Raw genomic sequence first — 15,606 nt, forward strand, 5'->3', positions numbered from 1 at the left:
AGTTCGAAAATGGTCCAGATCGGTGAAAAAACATGGCCGCCAGGGGGCGGGGCAGTTTTCCTTATATGGCTATGGTAAAACCTTGTTAACACTCTAGAGGCCACATTTATTGTCCAATCTTCATGAAATTTGGTCAGAAGATTGGTCTGTATGATATCTTGGATGAGTTTGAAAATGGTTAACTTACGTTTGCCTGAAAAACGTGGCAGGCTGCCAAGGGGCGGGGCATTTTTCCTTAAATGGCCATATATGGCTATAGTAAAACCTTGTAAACACTATAGAAGCCACATTTATTGTCCAATCTTAATGAAATTTGGTCAGAAGATTGGTCGCAATGATATCTTGAATGAGTTCAAAAATCGTTAAGTTGGCTTGAAAAACATGGTTGCCAAGGGGCGGGACATTTTTCCTTATATGGCTTTAGTAAAATCTTGTTAACACTCTAGAGGCCACATTTATTGTCGATCTTCATGAAACTTGGTCAGAACATTCATCCCAATAATATCCTGGACGAGTTCAAAAATGATGCCGATTGGTTGAAAAACATGGCCGCAAGGGGGGCGGGGAAGTTGTCCTTATATGGCTATAGTAAAACCTTGTTAACACTCTAGAGGCCACATTTATTTTCCGATCTTCATGAAACTTGTTCAGAAGATTTGTCCTAATGATATCTTGGATGATTTCGAAAATGGTTTCGGTTGCTTAAAAAATATGGCCACAAGGGGGTGGGTCATTTTTCCTAATATGGCTATATATCATGCTTTAGAAGAACCTTGTTAACACTCTAGAGGCCACATTTATTGTCCGATCATCATGAAACTTGGTCAATTGATTTGTCCCAATGATATCTTGGATGAGTTTGAAAATGGTTCCGGTTGGTGGAAAAACATGGCCGCCAAGGGGGCGTGGCATTTTTCCTTATATAGCTATAGTTAAACATAGTTAACACTCTAGAAGCCATATTTATTGTACGATCATCATAAAAATTTGTCAGAAGTTTTGTCCAAATGATATTTTGGACAAGTTCGAAAATGGTTCCAGTTGCTTGAAAAACATGGCCACCAGTGGGCGGGGCATTTTTCCTTATATGGACTTATGAATCTTCATGAAATTTTGTCCGTATATTTGTTTAAATGATATCTTGGATGTGTATGAAAATGGTTCTGGTCTGTTGAAAAACGAGGCAGCCAGGGTGTTCACTAGTCATGAAAGATGGTAAGAACATTTTGTTCTAATGACATCTTGGGCTGCACAGAACAGGTCAGTTCCTTTGAATCTCAGGTGAGCGACTTTGGACCTTTCAGGCCCTCTTGTTTAAGCAAATTTAATTAAACTTGGTACAAATTGTTCCCATCATTAGAAGATGTGTCGCGATATAAAGCCAGGTCCCTACCTCCAAGGTCAAGGTCACAAAGGGCGAATGTCTATACATTGTACAATTTTTAGCTCACCTGAGCACAATGTGCTCATGGTGAGCTTTTGTGATCGCTTTTTGTGCGTTGTGCGGCGTCAACATCTGCCTTGTTAACTCTTTAGAGGCCACATTTATTGTCCAATCTTCATGAAATTTGGTCAGTAGATTGGCCCAATGATATCTTCGATGAGTTCGAAAATGGTAATGTTTGCTTGAAAAACATGGCTGCCAAGGGGCGGGGCATTTTTCCTTATATGGCTATATATGGCTAAAGTAAAATCTTGTTAACTCTCTAGAGGCCACATTTATTGTCCGATCTTCATGAAACTTGGTCAGAAGATTCATCCCAATAATATCTTGGACGAGTTCGAAAATGATGCCGGTTGGTTGAAAAACATGGCCGCCAAGGGGCGGGGCATTTTTCCTTAAATGGCAAAAGTAAAGCCTTGTTAAAACTCTAGAGGCCACATTTATTGTCCAATCTTCATGAAATTTGGTCAGAAGATTGGTTTCAATGATATCTTGGATGAGTTCGAAAATGGTAACGTTTGCTTGAAAAACATGGATGCCAAGGGGCGGGGCATTTTTCCTTATGGCTATATATGGCTGTAGTAAAATCTTGTTAACTCTCTAGAGGCCACATTTATTTTCTGATCTTCATGAAACTTGGTCAGGAGATTTGTCCCAATAATATCTTGTAATCTCAGGTGAGCGACTTTGGGCCTTTCAGGCCCTCTTGTTTGTTTAAGTTATCACCCGTCTTGTCGCGTTTTTTTTAATAGCTTTTCCGACTGTGTCGGCAACTGAACATACAGCATCGTTTAAGATCTTTTCTATAATGTCTTTCTTAACATTCAACTTCAGCTAACTTAACTAATAATATGTTAAAAGCGTGTTTTTGCACGCTTTGCAGTTTTTTATGACACTCTCTGGGCGCCGCCATTGTTTTTTGACAGATAGACTGTACACGCCGCTTTTATTGGAAAAAAATAGCTTTGCAAAACAAACCCGATAACCATTCAATATAAGCACCGAAAAGATCTTTATTACGCAAAAAGAACTCAATAAAAATCGATACGAACCGATGTAAAAATAATATTCGTAACTTGATTTTGTAATTCTTAATGGTACGACAAGATTTTAAAATAAATACGTAACGGACTTGAAAGTAATTCGTAATTACGAAAATACGACCCTTATCTGAAGTTCTGAAATATGAGTTTTAGATCCGATTCCAACACTTTTTATAATGACTTGCACTGAATTGTAATGACCTGTATTGGGTTGTTTTGACCTGAATCAAATTATTCGATGCCAAGGCCCTGTTGGCGGGGAATATGTCTGCAACTGTGAAGTTCTTGTTTTATATTCAAAACAACCTGTGGCTCTCAAAAGGAAAAATTTGAGCTGATAATCAACAGAAAAGATATTAATAAGGTATAGATCAATATGAATTTCATTTATATGGTGAACCATCATATATTCGCATCCAAAAGCTGATTGAATAAAGCGTGTTATTATAAAAAAAGTAGGTATTTGGATTGAATTTAATGAAAACATCTAAATGCTAGGGGAGAAATCCGTTTTAGGAAACTTGTAGTTTGCTAGGGGAAACAACCTGTGTTCGACTGTAAAAAATTGGGGGAAAATTCACTGATATAAAAGTAAGAAACTCCCAAAACATTATCAGGAGAGAACACCTTATTAACAACAAAAAATCCCTTATTTAAGGCAAATGACCATTTGCCTAACACAAAATGTGACTAAATCTGGCAGTGAGTTTTTTGCTTTTATTATACCCCCAAAAACAAAGTTTAGGGGGGTATATAGGAGTGAGCTTGTCGGTTGGTCGGTCTGTCTGTCTGTCGATCCGTCCGTTATTAGTGTCCGCTCTCTAATTCAAGTTGTTTTCATCCGATGTTCACCAAACTTGGTCAGATGTTGTATCAAGATGATGTCTAGGTCAAGTTCGAATATGGGTCATGCCGGGTCAAAAACAAGGTCACGGGGTCACTAAGTGTGTTTTAAACATTTAGCACGGAGTCCGCTCTCTAATTCAAGTAGTTTCCATCCGAGCTTCACCAAACTTGGTCAGAAGTTGTATCTAGATGATCTTATGGCCATGTTCAAACATGGGCCATGCCAGATAAAAAAACTAGGTCATGGGAATATCAGTGGTAATTTTGAGCAAAAAAAATCACTGGGAACACGGTCTGACCTTGGAAAGGTCAATATAAAGCACTGGGAGGTTAAACAGATTTGAGAGATCCCAACCTTGGTCCAGCAATATACATGTACTAATTAGATATAAGAAAAGACACAAAACAAGAAAACATTGAAAACTCAATGTTTTTAGAAGCTTGGGTCACCGCCTTGGAACTGTCAAAGGGTCATGTACGCACTGCCGGTTTAAACCAGTTTTACCCGGTTTACAGGGATACCGTACCTCAGACTTGGTCCACAATTGACCATCGTACACACATGTGTAAATAAACATTGACTTCATAGCATTCCTGTTCAAACAAGCAAATTCGTTGAATTGATATCCACCGCCAATATGCTTAAGGACACAAAAGTGTTTTATTTGACACTACAAAAGCATTTTTTTAAGATACAAAGGACCATAACTCTGTTATTAACAGATGTTGTACATTGCCATTTAGCGTGTATCATCCTCTTATCCATATATATACTCATACCAAGTTTCAAGGAAATCTGCCAAAGCACTTCCAAGATATGGCTCCAGACACAAAAGTGACGGACAGATTGAAAGACGAACGGACCAAAAGATGGAAGGATGGACGGACGGACAACGCCAAAACAATATCCCTCCGCCTATAGCGGGGGAAAATTAAACAGAAATACGAGAGAATAATAATTTTATTGATTTAATTACACAATAGTTTCATGTTAAGCACCAGAACTGCAACTATTTGAGAAATGATGATTTGAAGTAAATACGAGTATGTACATAATTTAAGGCCAAGCCCAAGGCAGAAAAATCGTCCAATTGTAAGGTTATCCAACGAGAGCTGTGTTTGGTTCATTCACTTCTCAGTTATTGACACTGTTTGAGTACTCTATCGGCTACAGGTAGTTAGGGTGTAGGTCACGATTAAGCTTTTTTTTAGCTCACCTGAGCACAATGTGCTCATGGTGAGCTTTTGTGATCGCCTTTTGTCTGTAGTGCGTCGTCCGTTGTGCGGCGTCAGCATTTGCCTTGTTAACACTCTAGAGGCCACATTGATTTCCAATCTTCATGACATTTGGTCAGAAAATTGGTCTCAATAATATCTTGGATGAGTTCGAAAATGGTTACATTTGCTTGAAAAACAGGGCTGCCAAGGGGCGGGGCATTTTTCCTTATATGGCTATATATGGCTATAGTAAAATCTTGTTTACACTCTAGAGGCCACATTTTATATATTCAGAAGTCTGAATTTGGTCAGAAGATTCATCCCGATAATATCTTAGAAGAATTACAAAAATGATGCTGGTTGGTTGAAAAACATGGCTGCCAGGGGGCGGGGCATTTTTCCTAATATGGCTATAGTAAAACCTTGATAACACTCTAGAGGCCACATTTATTTTCTGATCTTCATGAAACTTGGTCAGAAGATTTGTCCCAATTATATCTTGTTATTTCAGGTGAGCAACTTTGGGCCTTTCAGGCACTCTTGTTTAAAAACATTGCATGTTCTGTGCATTTCCAAAAAGGAAAACCATTTTGTCATTTAATAAGACCCAGTTCATTCACTGCACAATTTATGAAGTTATGACTTCTTAAAGGGGGCAACATAAAAACAGCACCCTCCTATTTTGCTCTTGATCTTTCTTTACCTCAGATGTAGAAGGACCTCATAAACTTATTTTGAAAGTTTGCGTTTCCTTAAACCTAACTCTATTTTCTCTATTTTTCACCATTTAAAAATTCAAGAGCACATAATAAACTTTAAACAATGTTTGCCCACATGTTGGTTTCGCCCCGCAACAGTCCATATTCTTTCTCTCATACTGCTGCCAATGTTCTGCCAAGAGTGCATTTTATGTATAATCATTTGATAGTTAACTATCTTAACACAAAATTTAAAACTCGTAATTATCTTTATACAGGTAGGACTGCCTAAGGATGGATTAAACAATATTGGAGGTGCAATTTGCGGCATACCCAGGGACACTCAATTACTCCCATGGCAGGGCAGGACCCCCCCCCCGGCACCCAGTGAATGCCGACTTGTTCTTTTCTGCAATGAAGACTTGTAAGTATTCCACATTGTGAAAACTGGTTCATGGGTTTGTTTCTGGAGTTGAAATTATTGTTTGTGAAATTGTGAAGTAGCCTGCAATCAGCCGCTGTTTTATTAGGTGAAAATGCCCTGTATCTATGAACACTTTCAACACTCATAAATCAACTGACCATATTTGGATCTTTAAAATGACCTACTTTTGCACTTTAATTAAGAATTATCAAATTCTTGGTATACCAAAATGGTGCATTTCATATGACACCAATACTGCTTGCTACAAAGCTTTCACAGTTGCATGGATTTTATCTTTAAACCGTTTCAAAGACCCACTTCACTCAACTTCAGTTTGATCTTGACATTGACCTATTTTTTGCACTAAGACTTCAAATGGGCAAATGAATTGATACTGATCCGGCTTCCACCAGGGGTGTCACCATTTATATTTATATTTTAATTTAGGGTCACTGTCACATAACCCGAAATTTAATGTTAAAACCCTTTCATGCCTTAGAAATGTTTGTCATGCTTTAATAACCTTTTTGCGTTTTGGCCATTTTAAAAAACTTTATAAAAAAATTGTTTTAAATTAGTGCAATTTCACAAGGCATTCAATTTTGCTATAGGTCAGCCCCTGTTTCAACATGGAATGTTGAGTTTCTCTGTGGACACTGATTTATCAGGAGCATGCTACTTAGATACTAAAGGCTTCAACTAGACTATTTAACTCTGAGAAAAGTGGAGCTTGCCATCTGCAGATGGCAATTGTATTATCCTACTATGGAAACCATTGGGATAATTTATATATATAGAACCATAGTTTTTCATCTTTGCATATGTTTTCTGCCATGTCTTAGAAGCTTTTCTTAATTCTTCACAACGAAAATGCATACAGTCGGAAAGAAGAAAACTTTAAAACTTTTATACATATGAGTCGTGTTCTGAGAAAACTGGGCATAATGCATGTGCGTAAAGTGTCGTCCAAGATTAGCCTGTGCAGTCCGCACAGGCTTATCAGGGACGACACTTTCCACTTATATTGGATTTTTGCTAAAAAGAGACTTCATTTAAACGAAAAATGTCATAAAAGCGGAAAGTTTTGTCCCTGATTAGCCTTTGAGGATTGCACAGGCTAATCTGGGACAACACATTACGCACATGCATTAAGCCCAGTTTTCTCAGAACAAGACACATATATACCCATACTTCAATAACAGTCCCTGGGGGCTATACTGAGACTATATATCATGTCTTGATATGTATAAATATGATTAACAATGAAGACAGAGAAATATAATAAAGTTTGATGTTTTACATTTCAAATACCGGTAAAAAAACAATTGTATGATTATGTTTTGAAGATTATTTTATTGTACTATATCTATACAAGGAGATTGTTGCTACATGTAGTTGGACACGTAGATTGTTATAACTACTACTTTACCTTAAGTATTGCTGCTCATGCGAGTCAACGTTCCTGCATTACAGGTTTAGGGACGTCTTGGGATCTAAGTGCAGAATTTGAAGCAAATGTGACATCAACCCTCTAGACCGATGAGAGAAACAACACTGAACTTAAATTTCGGATATAACCCTGAACAATTGTCATCAATCACATGACATGCTGCTCACCACTAGAGGAAGACCCCTATTGAATTTGGCGTTGATTCCTCTAAGGTAAAGGTCACATACATACTTCCTTTATGTGACAGCCTTGTTGAAGGGATATCTTAAGTTCTGTCTGTGACTCTTCCTCATATTTGGAATAGTTGTTGCTTACCGCTAGAGGAAGACAGCTATTGATTTTGGCGTTAATATCTTGAAGGTCCATGTCACTAGGCCATATTATCAATTTTCTTTATTAGCAACCTTGTTCATGTGATTTTTTCAGTTCTTCATGCCAAGACGAAGACTTCTATCCATTTTGGTGTTGATACTCCAAAGGTCAAGGTCACATCTTTATATGGTTTTGTTGTATGAAAATAGTGTCTGAGAGATATACTTAAGTACCTCTTGACACTCTCAACCTAAGTTGCCTGTAACTAACAGAACACAAGGTCAAGCTCACATTCTAACCTTTCTATTTCATGAAGTAATTTCTCATCTGTCCTGGGAACACATAATATGATAATTGTATTTTCATGTTTTTTGCCAAGAAATTTCTATTCAGGATCTTTTATTGTATGGTAGCATATGAACGTACTATTGTACTGTAAATATGCATTTAGGGTGGCATGCATGTTTCACAAACATTTTTTTTTCTGTGCTATGAGGCTACTTTGTGATTAAATTGCAATTGCTGCACAAACAGGACAAATAATGATGTCCCCCCTCCTTTTATATGTAGGAATACATTTTAAAAATACCATAAATTTCCTAATTTTACGTGTAATGGCTTTACATTTTATAAAAAGCAATCCTTTATTGATGGACTCTTTAAAAAAAAAAAAAAAAATTCACAACATGGTCCTGGTAGGATTTCTTTTCTGAAAATAGTGCCATTTAAAGACATTAACTAAAGTGCACATGCTCATACAGGTTTTCTCGTGCACATTTTATTCAAGAAGGTTTTACTAGAACTTTCATGTTCCACTGCACACAAGAATTGTCATTATGAAATGCCCCCTTTCCCATATATACATATAAGGGTTCATTTTACGAATGAATACTAAGTATTGTTAAATTATAATATTTATACATTAATTAATTTTCAGTAACTGACCAGACACTAGAAGGTCCAGGTGCTGATAAACTACACAAGATCAAGTCCTGGTGTACTACACCCTACAGGTATTGGCTTGTGATAAAAGGAGTGGCATGGTTGTACTTTTATATAGGAGAAATATTGTGTATGACATGCATTAAGAAAAGAGATGAATTTTTATGCCTAAAGGCTGGCACATAATTTTTAGCTCGGCTGTTTTTGGAGAAAACCCGAGGTATTGTCATAGCAAGCTCTTCGTCCGCCGTCCGCGTTGTGCTAAAACCTTGACATTTTGCTCTAACATCAAAGTGCTTCCACCTACAACTTTGAAACTTCATATGTAGATGCATCTTGATGAGTTCTACACGCCACACCCATTTTTGGGTCACTAGGTCAAAGGTCAAGGTCATTTGACATTTTTCTCTAACATCAAAGTGCTTCCACCTACAACTTTGAAACTTCATATGTAGATGCATCTTGATGAGTTCTACACGCCACACCCATTTTTGGGTCACTAGGTCAAAGGTCTAGGTCACTGTGACGTCTAAAAAAAAATAAGAGGAAGTGTCACGTGCAAGACCCTGGTCCCTGTCTCAAAGTTCAAGGTCACACTTAGCTTTTTAAGGTCATATTTTAAGATTCTACATTGATTGGCCTGTTTGGTCGATATCTTTGTCATTAATGGATTTTAAAATGACATGGCACATATGTAAAGCACAGTATGAGGAAGTGACGCTTGAAAGACCTAGGTCCCTAGCTAAAATGTCAAGGTCACACTTAGACTTTCAAGCTTACCGGTATATTTCATGATTGTGCATTTATAGATGTGTCCAGTCCATATGTATGTCATTAGTTGATGGATTTTAAAATACCTTGGCACAAATATGTAGCACAGTAAGAGGGAATGTCAGGCTTAAGACCATCCTTATCTTAAAGGTCAAGGTCACAATTAACCTTTTAAGGTAATATTTTAAGTGCATTGATAGGCGTGTCCTGTCCATATTTTTGTCATTAGTGGATGGATTTTAAAATAACATGGCACAAACGTATAGCACAATATGACGAAGTGTCATGCGCAAGACCCAGTTCCCCAGGTCAAAGGTCAAGGTCACACTTAGACTTTCAAGATCATATTTCATCATCGGCATTTAAAGGCCTGTTGGGTCAACATCTTTGTTATCAATGGATTGCTTTTAAAATAACTTGGTACAAATGTGTAGCACAGAAGACGAAGTGACACGCGCGGCTCAGGTCTCTTTATGGATTTTGCATTAAGAGGTGCAGCTGGTCTGTCGTGTGTTTGACCAAGGTCCCTATCCCAAATGTCAAAAACCCAGCGGGGGCATGTGTCATCCTCTGGAGTCAGTTCTTGTTTTGTCACAGAATACTAGTATTTTAAAAGAAAGTTCTTACAGACATAGAGATTACCATGTATTTAAGCTGGTATATGACTATCTATAATCTTATGGATATTGATGCAAATTGTCATTGATGACATGGCTAGGTAATAGTCACGAAGAAGTGGGTGAACCTTGTTGCCTCTAAAGACATGGTTTAAGTAAAGTTGTGTTTGGACCACAACTTTGTTAAGCATTATGTGATTGTAAAATAAATTGGCGCAATTGACCACTATATCAAGATGAGGATGTCGCATGAAGCAACCATTTTGTTTATTATTTTTTTAACAATTGTGTGTTTTAGTTTTATTTGGTTAATTGTACAAAAATGAATAAGCATGACACGTTTTTATTGTATAATATATGTTATTAATTGCTGGAGTCCCTTTAAAATGAATGTTTAACATGATTCTGTACACTTTCAAGTTTTGTTGGGATCAACTTTAGATTTATTGCCTCTTAATTAATGGTAATTGAGGAATTTTGTATGTACGGAGCCATCGCATAGAATTTTATTAATTCAATTGAATTTAATATCATCACACTGGTTGAGATTAAATGAATTTTTTCAGTTCATTGATTGTTTGTTTAAATAAGTTCCATGTGCTATAATTTACTTGACTTTAAATGTCTCTTTCAGTGTTTCTGGCGGCTGGTGGAGCGATTAAAGAAAAGCCATGCTAATGTTGCAATGATATGTATGCTAAACAAAATAAATAAATTTAAAAAAAATGTTTTAATTATTGTTGTTAAATATAATTTATCAAACTTCCTTAGATGCAAAAGCCAGTGTATTGGTTTGATTTCATGGCCACGGTATAATTTCAGTATATTAGCTTTAGAAATTTGGGCATTAAAATGGAAGTAAATATGACATTTACATCATTTGACAGTTTACTAACAATAAAAAACGCGTTATTTATTAAATTGAATTACAGGAATATTGCTAATTCTAATTGCATTGAATAATGAAACAATAGTGATGTTCCAACAACGCCAAACAGAGTGCTATGAACGTCTTGTTTCAACATGATATCTCGTCTGAAGGATTTTGCTCCATGTTAATTATTAAAATTGTAATGGTGACTCAATAAAGGTTTTAACTTATATCACATTAATGAGCCCATTTTTGACAGGATGAGGGTACCAGAGGGGGTAATCACGTGATAGTCAAGATGGTGACGTCCATGCCAAGACAGTTATTTTTTGCCTTTTTATACCCTTATTACTTCTGTTTATTGTTTAAATGACGCTCACTTTCCAGACATATCAGTAAAATAGTGATTAGCGTTTATTTCATATTTAAATTCGCTTTATATCTCGACTTTACTCCCCGCAAATTTTACTAGCGCAGCCCTAATTATGTCATCCCGCTAAGAAATTTCGCACCGAGTAAAGTCGAGATGTAGAGCGAATATTACTATGAAATATAAGCGATTAACTGTCTTCCTAATATGGCTGGAAAAGTGAGCGGAATAAAAAAATAAAACAAGTAATAAAGGGTGTTAAAAGACGAAAAATACCTGCCTCGTCATGGACGTCGCCATCTTGTTTGTCACGTGATTACCCCCTCTGGGGTACTACACCAGGCTTTTTCTCTGAACTATAATAATGGGTAACACGACTACCGGTATATGTGTGCCTAACTATAACGCTGTACTTCTAAACAGAGGGAGAATATTGGCATTCATTTGTGTCTTGACAATGTGATCCTTAAATTGTTAAAAAAATCAGTGATTGATAACAAATGTAAGCATTTAGTAGTATAAATTGTATACTTGTATAAAGAGTTATTGATGAAGTACTTTGACATGCTTGAATCTTGACATTGTGAAATGTGTTTTGTTAATATCCCTCCGGTTTCTGTCCAATTAGTGACCTTTTAATTAAAGCCAAACATGACCATTTAAGGCGACATATTTAAGCCTTTCGGTGCTTTGATTACAAATCATGAAGCTGCTTCATTATTTCCACATTTCAGTTAACATACACAACTACTTCACCCATTTGATAGACAATTTCGCTCATTGTAACTTATATCTTGCGCAAGTTTAACATAAGACGGTATTTATATAACTCTTCATTATCTGGAACTGTGTTTTCAAGCAATATCCGAATTTATTTTACCCGAATTTAGTATGTAAATATCAATATTATTAGCACCAAAAATAGGAAATATTATAACAAATTAATACAAAAAACACTATTTTTATGTTTGATAAGAGAGTGGTCTACAATATGAACCCAATACAAGTCATCGGTTTGCAAAAAAAGCGTAAGAAATCAAAATTTAATATATAAAGGTTATATTACACTGATTTATCACGCTATTGTAGAATAAGCGTGAACACAAAACTGCATTTTCTAAAACATTACAACAGCTGCACGAGTGCTAAAGCCTATATTTAATATTTAATAATAGAAAGTTTCTTTATGCAGTTAAACATAGAAGATAATGCCTTATCTGTGTGTTCACGTGTGTTTGTTTAAATTGAATAAATCAAGAGTTGTCGCGTATTACTCGTTACAAGGCCGTGCACGTCTTACCTTTTGGAATTTATATTAAAAGTAAATTGTCAAAAACCATTGTGAAATATTGTTATGGGCATGTATATAGAGCATTCGGGTATCCCCGCAACATGACTTTCCCAAACAGACCTATTATGATACGCAATTACGAACACGAACATCGGTATCCTCGCTACTTGGCTTACCAATACAAAATTAGAATGGTACTCTTATTACGGATCTGAACATCTGGTAGTAGGGTATCCCCGCTTCATGACTTCTCGTGCAGAACTAGAGTGATACACAATAGCGGACATGGACATCTGTTAAAAGGGTATCTCCGTTACTTGACTTCACGTGCATAAGGCCGGGTTTACATGTCTCCGCGTTCCGTGTCCGTGTGTCTGTGTCCGCGAAAAAACGAACTGGTTGAAATCTGTTGGACTCAGTACACGGACGGCAGTCAACATGAAAGGTCGACTTTCAAGCATAGATATTAGTACAAAAATAATAAACTTAGTAAATATACACCAAACGTATGAAAGAATTCAAAGACAAAGACATTGCATTAAAACATCTGGAAAAGCATAGCCAACGAAATGTAAATTGATGGCGTTTCAGGTAAGTGAGAATAGTAATTTGCGAATATATATCGTCTGCATATTGTACACTCTATAATCGCTTTTCAACAGACACAGTTTATATTCCAAACAAGATATAACGCTAAAAGAAGTCGCTATTTATGTTCTTTTTTTGCCTATATATATAAGTTTCACATATAAGTTTTGAAGTCTGTCTAATACGAATAAATCAGTAATGTTTATCAATATAATTATAAGGTTTTTAGAATCTGAATTAATAAATTAGTTCGACGGTTTCATATGATGGCACGTACATCTATCTAGTACCAATGTCTGCATTCCGTCTACTAACATGCTGTACTGCAGTCATCACAAAAAATGTGTGCTCTTTTAATAACGACATCTTAATCCAAGTACAACCTCGTTTGGAATGGGGTTTTACACGGAAAGGCTAAAATAATAAGCGGATGCATGGACTAGATACTCCGTGTACGTATACGGAACGCGGACACGAAACGCGAACGCCGAGCACGGACACGGAAACATGGAAACCCGGCCTGACTAGAATGATACGCAATAACAGACATAAACATCTGGTAGTAGGGTATCCGCGCTACATGACTTTCCCGTGCAGAACTAGAGTGATACGCAATAATGGACATGAACATCTTCTAGTAGGATATCATCGCTACATGACTTTCCCGTGCAGAACTAGAGTGAAACGCAATAACGGACATGACCATCTGTTAGAAGGTTATCTCCGCTAAATGACTTCACGTGCATAACTAGAGTAAAACGCAATTACGGACATTATCATCTGGTAGAAGGGTATCCGCGCTACATGACTTTCCCGTGCAGAACTAGAGTGATACGCAATAACGGACACAAACATCTGGTAGTAGGGTATCCGCTCTACATGACTTTCCCGTGCAGAACTAGAGTGATACGCAATAACGGACATGAATATCTGTTAGAAGGGTATCACCGCTAAATGACTACACGTGCAGAACTAGAGTGATACGCAATAACGGACATGAACATCTGGTAGTACGGTATTCCCCTTACATGACCTTCTCGTGCAGAACTAGAGTGATACTCAATAACGGACATGAACATCTGTTAGAAGGGTATCACCGCTAAATGACTACACGTGCAGAACTAGAGTGATACGCAATAACGGACACAAACATCTGGTAGTAGGGTATCCGCTCTACATGACTTTCCCGTGCAGAACTAGAGTGATACGCAATAACGGACATGAATATCTGTTAGAAGGGTATCACCGCTAAATGACTACACGTGCAGAACTAGAGTGATACGCAATAACGGACGTGAACATCTGGTTGTACGGTATTCACCTTTCATGACCTTCTCGTGCAGAACTAGAGTGATACGCAATAACGGACATGGACATCTGGTAGCACTGTATTCCCTTTACATGACTTTCTCCTGCAGAACTAGAGTGATACGCAATAACGGACATGGACATCTGGTAGCACGGTATTCCCCTTACATGACTCTCTCGTGCAGAACTAGAGTGATACGCAATATATACGTCATATATATTTTTGTTTGTTGTTTACGCTCAGTTGAATTAAGGATCAAACCTGAACAGTCGTGTTTTGCATATCAACTCACTCAAAGTACACCATGTATATATTGCATGCTCAGCACAAAATCCCTTTTGAGTACCGTTACTAAGTTATAAGTGTATAAGGTGTCCTATATATTGGTTGCACTCTATCCCTAACCTGTGACATAACTCAGGGACTGTTTGTATAGGTCCGTGCATAACTATATCAAAAAGAACACTAATTTTATTTAAACGATTTTCTTTTCATTCAGGTTTATTTTTCATACATTGATTCACAATATAAAATTATTGCAAGCAATTAATAACATGACTCAACATACATACAATTTAAACTATGCAAAAACATTGTCCATAAGTGTTAAGCTAAGTTTTACATACCTTACTAAGTAACTTTCAGTACTCAACAACATCTACAGTATCACAAAATCAAGCTGAAGCAAAGCGACACCATACACACAAATAAAAAGTTAACAGGGTAAATCGGTGTAATAACAATTGATTGGTGTATGTACTAACAACATTTCAGCAACAGAAAAGCAAAGGGGTGGAACCATCAACCTCTTAATTGCTCTTAAATTGTATTGTCCAAGATATGTTGAAGTCTATACTAAACAAGATATGTTTGTGAAACACTAGGTCCCACCCATATATTTGACCTTTGACCTTGAAGGATGACCTTGACCTATCACCACTCAAAATGTGCAGCTCCATGAGATACACATGCATGCAAAATATCAAGTTGCTATCTTCAATATTGCAAAAGTTATGGCCAATGTTAAAGTTTGACGCAAACAAACCAACAAACAGACAGGGCAAATATAATATGTCCCCAAGTATAGACTGGGACGTAAAAAGGACGTAGCTTTTGAGACATATATATCAATTGCTTTTAAAATTGTTATATATATACATGTATTTGTGATAATCGTAATCTGAACATGATTGTCAGTTTATATATATATTTATGATAATAGTAGCCTGAACATGATTGTTAGTTTAATTATTTGTGTATACGACCACCTATACGCAAAGAAGAATAGTTTTCTCTGTAAATTCTAGATTGGTTTATCCTTTGGAATAATGTATGTTTTAATATTGGTATGAGTATTAGTACAAGTTAGAATTAACCAATTATCGATCCTCTTTACACAACAAAATTATAGA

The 15,606-nt window shown here is 36.7% G+C and overlaps 1 protein-coding gene and 1 long non-coding RNA gene across 3 annotated transcripts in view; both read left to right on the forward strand.

Moving 5' to 3' along the window:
* The window catches only part of LOC127848111 (coadhesin-like), a 98,981-nt gene that overhangs the window by 23,938 nt on the left and 59,437 nt on the right, over positions 1-15,606 (forward strand). The window lies entirely within an intron of this gene.
* Positions 5,426-10,491, forward strand: LOC127848112 (uncharacterized). The gene is made up of 4 exons (XR_008034363.1): positions 5,426-5,673; positions 7,147-7,335; positions 8,373-8,448; positions 10,400-10,491. It is a non-coding gene; the product is annotated as an uncharacterized LOC127848112 (long non-coding RNA).

Source organism: Dreissena polymorpha, chromosome 10, assembly GCF_020536995.1.
Source record: "Dreissena polymorpha isolate Duluth1 chromosome 10, UMN_Dpol_1.0, whole genome shotgun sequence".
NCBI lineage: Eukaryota > Metazoa > Mollusca > Bivalvia > Myida > Dreissenidae > Dreissena > Dreissena polymorpha.